The sequence below is a fragment of the Carlito syrichta genome, unplaced genomic scaffold (assembly GCF_000164805.1).
Source record: "Carlito syrichta isolate Samal-C Ts95f unplaced genomic scaffold, Tarsius_syrichta-2.0.1 Scaffold314867, whole genome shotgun sequence".
Classification (NCBI taxonomy): domain Eukaryota; kingdom Metazoa; phylum Chordata; class Mammalia; order Primates; family Tarsiidae; genus Carlito; species Carlito syrichta.
In genome coordinates, this window is record NW_007258963.1 from 180,285 (window position 1) to 187,515 (window position 7,231).

The following is a 7,231-nucleotide window of genomic DNA, read 5'->3' on the forward strand; positions in this document are numbered from 1 at the left end:
GGGGGGGGGGGCGGGATTGGCACCGGAGTGTGGCCGCGCCCCATCAGATGTTCACCCTTCAACTGCGAGCCTGCTAGCCCTTGTCTGTAACATAGACCCCGGGAACTGCGGGAGGGGAGGGCTGGGGAGGACGTGGGATGTTATATAAATACAGATATAATTTTATTTTCGGAGGGAAGATGGTGTTATTTAATGGTGGGGATGGGTGGAGTGACCAAGGCACTGGAACAACTCCGGCCCAGGCTGGGTCAGGCGTCCATCCAAGCATGAACAGGACTTGGCCATCTTTCCGACCCCTGGGGAAGACATTTGCAACTGACTTGGGGCTGAGAGGACACAGCTTCCAGACACAGCCTCTCCTGCGGGCCAGCCCCCTGCGAAGCCCTCACCAGCCACTGGTGGGAGGAGGGAGGGTGCGCTGTGGGGTTGTTTTTGCCATAAGCGAACTTTGTGCCTGTCCTACAAGTGAAAATTGTTCAGTCCGAGAAACTGATGTTATTTGATTTATTTAAAGGCTAAAACTTGGGTTTTTTTTTTAAAGTCTTTGCACAATTGTTTCATTGTTTGACACTTAATGCACTTGTCATTTGCATATGACAGTAGCATTCTGACCACACTTGGACCCTGTAACCTCATCTACTTCTGATGTTTTTTTAAAAAATGATGATGACCTTTAAGAAATAAGGGGGGGGGGGGAAGCCCACTATTTTTTGCTTTGTCTTCTTGAAAAAAGTGGCAACACTGTTTTGGGATTTTATGTGTGCAGGTTATGCACATGATTTTGATAAAGGGCAGTAACAAGTATTGGAGCCTATTTAAAACTTTTTTCCCCCACAAGCTATGTGAAATTTTCTCTGCATCTCTGTTCAGAGAGTAAGCCTGCCCCTCTTTCCTTTCTTCCCCTTCCTTACTGCCCAGTGGTACTTCTTCTAAATTGTTGTCTTGTTTTTTATTTTTTAAATAAACTGACAAATGACAAAGTGGTGAGCTTATGATGTTTACATAAAAGTTCTATAAGCTGTGTATACAGTTTTTTATGTAAAATATTAAAAGACTATGATGATGACATTTATAAAATGGCTCCTGTGATTTAATGTGTGAAAGTATCCTTGTGAATTTGGGAAGAGGGAAGAATTCTAGGCAAGATCCTTTTTTTTTTTTTTTTTTTTTTTTTAAATTGTAGAGATGAGGTCCCGTCAGGTTGTTCAGGCTGGTCTCAAACCGGCAAACTCAGGCAATCCACTCCCCTCAGCCTCCCAAAGTGCTGGAAATACGGGCTGAGCCCCTGAGCCTGGCCTACAGTAAGATCCTTTCTTGTCACCAACTCCGTATTCCTTATTAAAGTGAATGTAGTAGATGGGGATGAAATCTCTTTGGTGGTGTGTGGGGGCTGGGTGACTAAGGGAGACCAGAGGAAGATGAGTGGGCTACCCAGACTCCCAGTGCAAACACCTCTGTCCCATTAGGTGAGACTAAAGAGTTTGATTTTATTTTTATCTGTATGTCTTAAAGAACACTTGTGTCGATGTCTACTTTGGGACTTTGCTTATTTGAAACTTGAAAAGTTGTCATTTGTGCATTTAAAACTCTGGTAGTCACTGGTGTGGGGCCAGGCTCTCTCAGAGAGGTTGTTTACTGGGTTTCTTTCAGATCATTGAGATAACTCCATGAGATTATAGATATCTTTGGGGCTGCAGCTTCTGAGTGGAAGTGGGGGAGAGTTCAGATAAGGAGTTGATTTTCTCTTTTTACTGAACTATCATCTGAATGTGTCTTTTTTTTGTTGTTTGTGTTAGAGTCTTACTCTGTCGCCCATCTGGAGTGCAGTGGCATGCTCATAGCCACTGCAGCATCTACTTGGGTTCTGGCGATCCTTCCACCTCAGCCTTCCAAGTAGCTGGAACTATAACGTGTGATACCATGCCTGCCTTATTTTTAATTTATTGTAGAGATCTCCCCAAGTTGCCTGAGCTGGTCCCGAACCTGTGTGCTCAGGCAATCCATTCGTCTTGGCCTCCCAAAGTGCTGGGATTACAGGCTGAGCCACCGAGCCCAGCCTGAATGTGTCTCTTTAAGGAACCTGGAATGCTTTATTCTAAGTACAGAGAAGGGCCATACTATGGACAGAACACTGAATGTTTTGGTGGTGGTTATTTAAAGTTGGAGCAGCCACATTTTGAGATTCGATCACGATGAGCTCTAATTACAGACACTTAGCTTTGCTGCAGTGGTTCTTGGAACCAGACAGGCTGATTTATAGTTGGAGACCACATTACAATCCTGCTGCAGGCATGATGGCTCAAGCCTGCCAGCTCTCTGCAGCTTCCAGGGAAGGTAGCTGATAGTGCCAACCCCTTCCCCCACTACCTAAGAAGCATGGTTTCTGTTTTTTGAATCAGCACTTTCTGGGTTTCTAGCGCGTAGTTGCCATCTTCACCCCCCACCTCCCTCCTTCTTTCATCCAGGGAAAAGACAGAGAAGGCCTCTTCTGAAGTTGTTTGCTTCATAGCTGGAGGCTTCTGTTTTCTAGTCTTCCCCCAGACTCCGAAGAGCTTTTGTTGAAGGAAGAAAACCTGGTTGGTGGTGACCTTTCACCCACTTAAATGCTGGCAATGACAGGGCCTCATGCTCAGCTGGGCTGGTGCATTGCCCAACAGAGGGGGATTGTTCGGGCTCCCCCAGGAGTGAAGAAAGGTTCTATCTAGACTGGCTTATTTGACAACTGCCTGGCTCCTTCCTCAGCCCCACTCACCTCCATCTCACAGCCTACTTTTTCATTTTAAAGACAAAACTTCCCATTGACAAACAGAATGTTTATTTGCAGGTTTTACAGCTAGCAAATCCTTTGGTGCCAGGGAGTGCAGGACCCTGTAGGGAAAGAGCTCAAGCTTGGGCTGAATGCCCAGGACTCAGCTTTGCAACCAGCCAAGAGCCTGGAGAAAGGGTTTTTTCTGGATTGCTTGGCCTGCTCAAAGCCGCCTGGTACCTATAGCTGTCTGTGTTTTATGTTACGAGGAGACAAACACTCAAATGACGCATGGCAGCCTGAATTATGCTTGTTTTAAAATGCATGGCATTTAATAATCCAGCCGGAACATACTCTTCTTGCTGCATTAGGATCCAACTGGAAAATATAAAGACGGATTGCTGTAGGCTGGAAAATCAATTAGGAAAAAGAGGTAAAACATCTGGTGTTACTCTTAGAATATGAAAATTCATTTTGCACATTTAAAATAAACGTGCTGAGTTCATTTAATTGCCTGTTGAACTGCTTCGTGGAAAATACCGGGAAGTTTCATTGATTCCAGGCATTTTAGAGTAAGGGGCATTGTCTTGGGTTCTCCTTTAATCTTAATCTTAAATCAATCTGAATTGTATTTCTGGGGTTTTTTTTTTTTTTTCACATGTGGTTCAATAGACTTAGAACTGTGGTTTGCAAATTCAAATGTGCATCAGATCACATGGAGACTGGTTAAAACATGGATTTATGGGCCTAGTCCCAAAGATTCTGATCCAGTAGGTCTGTGATAGGGGTTACGTATTTGATTTCTAACAAAGACCTAAGTGACATTGATGCCGCTGGTTTGGGGACGCACTGAGAACTACTGGCTTTGAATAAAGGAGAGTCCTTAACAATGCACAGAGGAGGGAGTTGGTTTCCTAAGAAAATAAATTAAATTCCACAAACTTATGGTGTTGTATCCTGCAGTCTTGACTTCCTTACCCCAGGGAGAGCAGAGCTTCCAGAGAGCTTTCCTTCTAAGGCAAACCACCCATAGCTCCTATCTTCTCTTCCTCATATTTTTGTGCAAAAAGGGGCTTAATGTCCTTCTAGAGGTTTATTTCTGCCCTTTGTGAATTCAGAATGCAATAGCACTATAATTCAATCAGCACTGGCAACTACTTTTTGAGCTCTGATGAGGTGGGTATACAAAAGCAATAAGACACAGTCCTTACCCTCCAGGAGTTCGTTCACAGCCTGGTGGACCAGACAGTTGCAGGAAGGCATCCACCAAGATCTGGAATCTAATACGCTGCAATGGAGACATCGGGCAAGGGCACAACAGGAGCTCAAGGCAGAGGTACCTACATTTGCCTGGGACACCATGGAAGGTATCATGGAGGAGGAGGCATTTGAATTCAGTTTTGTTTTTTTTTAAGAGATAGATCTTGACATATTGCCCAGGCTGGTCTCGAACTCCCGCCTCGAGTGATCCTCTCTCCTCAGCCTCCCAAAATGTTTGTATTACAGGTATGAGCTACTGTACCAGGCCTTGAACTGAATCTTAAAGCAGGAGGAGTGATGTATAAATGGAAGAAATCTTGGGGCAGGGAGGGGGATAATTGAGCCATTAGCACACCAATGATCCGTACAGCTTCTTTATGTTACTGTGGGGCTTAGCCTCTGGGGAATAAAACTCTTTTGGGTGAGAACTGCTTTCAACTTTTAGTCCCTTTAGCATGCATTTCTTTAGTCAAGAAAAATGGTATTACCCAGCCAAGCAAAACAGACTCTCCCCTTCCCTCCTCGTCTAAAACACAGAGAGCATCTATCTGGCAGTCCAGTAGAGAAGGTTGGTGATGAAGGTTTCATTGTTTCCTCTGTGCCTTCCAGGGGTGAGGTGCAGATATGAGGGCTAGCTTTGTGATCAGTGTGCTCTAGAGAAACATCCACCTTGGCTTCAAGGAGGCTATGAGACTGCAACAGAACCTTGCACCCAGCTTGTTGGGTCCTTAACCACTTTACCTGGTTCATTTTCTGATTGGAGGGAGAACCTGGGCTCTCAGACTACCCCCAACTTTCAGCAGCCCCTTTTCTGGCCTGGGAGGTAAGAGTCTGAAGAACCCCAGTTCATTCCTTCCTGTTTATTCTTTTAGTCAACAAATATTTGTTGTTGGGATACAGTGGATAGACAGACAGGCATTGTCCCTCCCCTCTTTGAATCTTCAATCCACTAGTGTGCCTCAACAAGTAATAATAATGATGATGATAGCTAAGATCTATTGACTGTGCACCAAGCACTGTTCTAAGCTCTTTACTTGTATTGCTTTATGTAATCTTAGTATTAGATATTCATTGCTGAATAACAAATTATTCCAAAACTCAGTGGCTTAGAACAAAATGTGTTGCCTCACAGTTTTTGTGAGTCAGAAATTCAGGCACAGTTGAGCAAGGTCTTCTGGCTCAGGGTCTCTCATAAAGCTGTAATCAGGTGTTGGCTGGGACTGGGTTTATCTCAAGGCTTAAGTGGGGGAAGAATCTGCTCCTAAGCCCACTCATGTGTCTGCTGGCAAGATTCAGTTCCTCACTTGCTAAGGCTGCCCTCAGTTCCTTTCTGTGTGGGTGTCTCTGCAGAGCAGCTCAAAACATGGCAGCTTGCTTCATCTGAGTGAGCAAATGGGAAGGACCAGAGAGAGAATGCAAGCAAGATAGAAGTCAATCTTTTGTAACTTAATCTTGCAAGTGACATCCCACCACTTTGCTGTATTTTACTTATTCGAAGCAAGTGAGTGGGTCTAGCCCACATTCAATAAAAGGGGATTACACAAGAGCATGACTATCAGAAAATGGGATAATTGAGAACCATTTTAGAAGCAACTGACCACAATGTCTGCAACAACTCCAAGGCAGAAACCATCACCTTCCTCATTTTATTGGTGAAGAAACTGAGCCACAGAGAAATTAAGTAACTTGCTCACGGTCACAAAACACAAAACAGAAGTGAATGCAGGTAGTCTGGTTCCAGAATAATAATCCTATGTATATGGTAAGATTATGACTTGAGAATGATCATCCTGACTGCAGTGTGGAGGATGAATTGGAGGAGGGAAACCAGAAGCAGGAAGACCAGTGAGGAAGACATTACCCTGGTCTGAGTAGAGATAAGGGGGCCTGAACCAAGGCATGGATATGGAGGGAGAGGTGGCAGATTAGAAAGACATTTAGAGCCGGGCTCGGTGGCTCAGCCTGTAATACCACGCCTTTGGGAGGCTGACGTGAGTGGATTGCTTGAGTCCGCGGGTTCGAGACCCGCCTGGGCAACTTGTGAGAAATCAAAAATTAGCCGGGCGTGGTAGTGTGTGCCTGTAGTTCCAGCTACTTAGAAGGCTGAGGTGGAAGGATCGCCAGAGCCCAACAGGTCGAGGCTGCGGTGACCAGGAGCAGCCACTGCACTCCAGTTTGGGCAACAGAGTGAGACTCCAACTCAAAAAAAAGAAAGACATTTAGGAGGTAGAAGATGTGGGAATCTGAGTGGGAGGCACCATTATGACCCCCAAGATTCTGGTCTGGGTGATTTTGAGGATGTGGATGCCATTATTTAAGGTAAGAATAAGCAGAAGATGAGCAGATTTGGGGTAGGGGAGGGCAAGAGGACCTACTGAGTTTGCTTTTATAGACTGATATCTTTGTAAATGGCCACCACCCTTCTCAAACTCCTCCCCTACCCTCCCACATCACAATCTGTGTCCTTTCTCTACAGAGTTTGACTATTGAGTCCTGTTCAGCATGCAGAAGGGCCACAATCCATATGAATGAGAGAAACCTCCTTGAAGGGAGGGAACTTTATCAGATCAACTTTCCTAGGTAGGAGCAAATCCTGGGGTAGGAACTGTGGTCTTAAAAAGCAGACCTTAGCAGAGAAAGGGGGCTTCCTCCCCTCTCTGAGAACACACTCTAGATGTGTTGAAGGTATTGCTTAAGTGGTGATAGGATAGGGAGCGGTGGTGACTTATGCTCTACATGGGTGTCCAGGGTGGGCAGAGAGATCGTATGAGCACTGTCCAAGCCAGTGGACTCTAGAAGATACCATATCCCATAGCCAACTGTAAGTTATACCTGGTGGATAATTATTTAACTTTTCAAGAAAGCTTCACTAAAGTTTTGCCAAATATTCTAGCTTGGCTTCAGTGTTGCTGTGGAGATTTAAGGGAAGGTTATTATTTAGGACTAGCAGTGCTCCTGAGGGTCTCCACCTTGGTAGTTTCAGCCAGCATCAGAGCGAGTATCCCCAGGAGAAAGGCACTTGGGGGATATGTGTCTTGGTTATGTTAGTCAACCATCTTCTTTACAAGGAGATTTTCTTCTACATTGCGAACTACAAGTCAGCATGCCTACATGACATTGGCCTAGTTGGATGGATTTCCAGGGAGCAGTCAGAGTATAGGTGGTAACTGAAGCCTTGGAGAAGGGAGGAGGTGATCTGGGAAGAGAAAATGGAATGAAGGGACT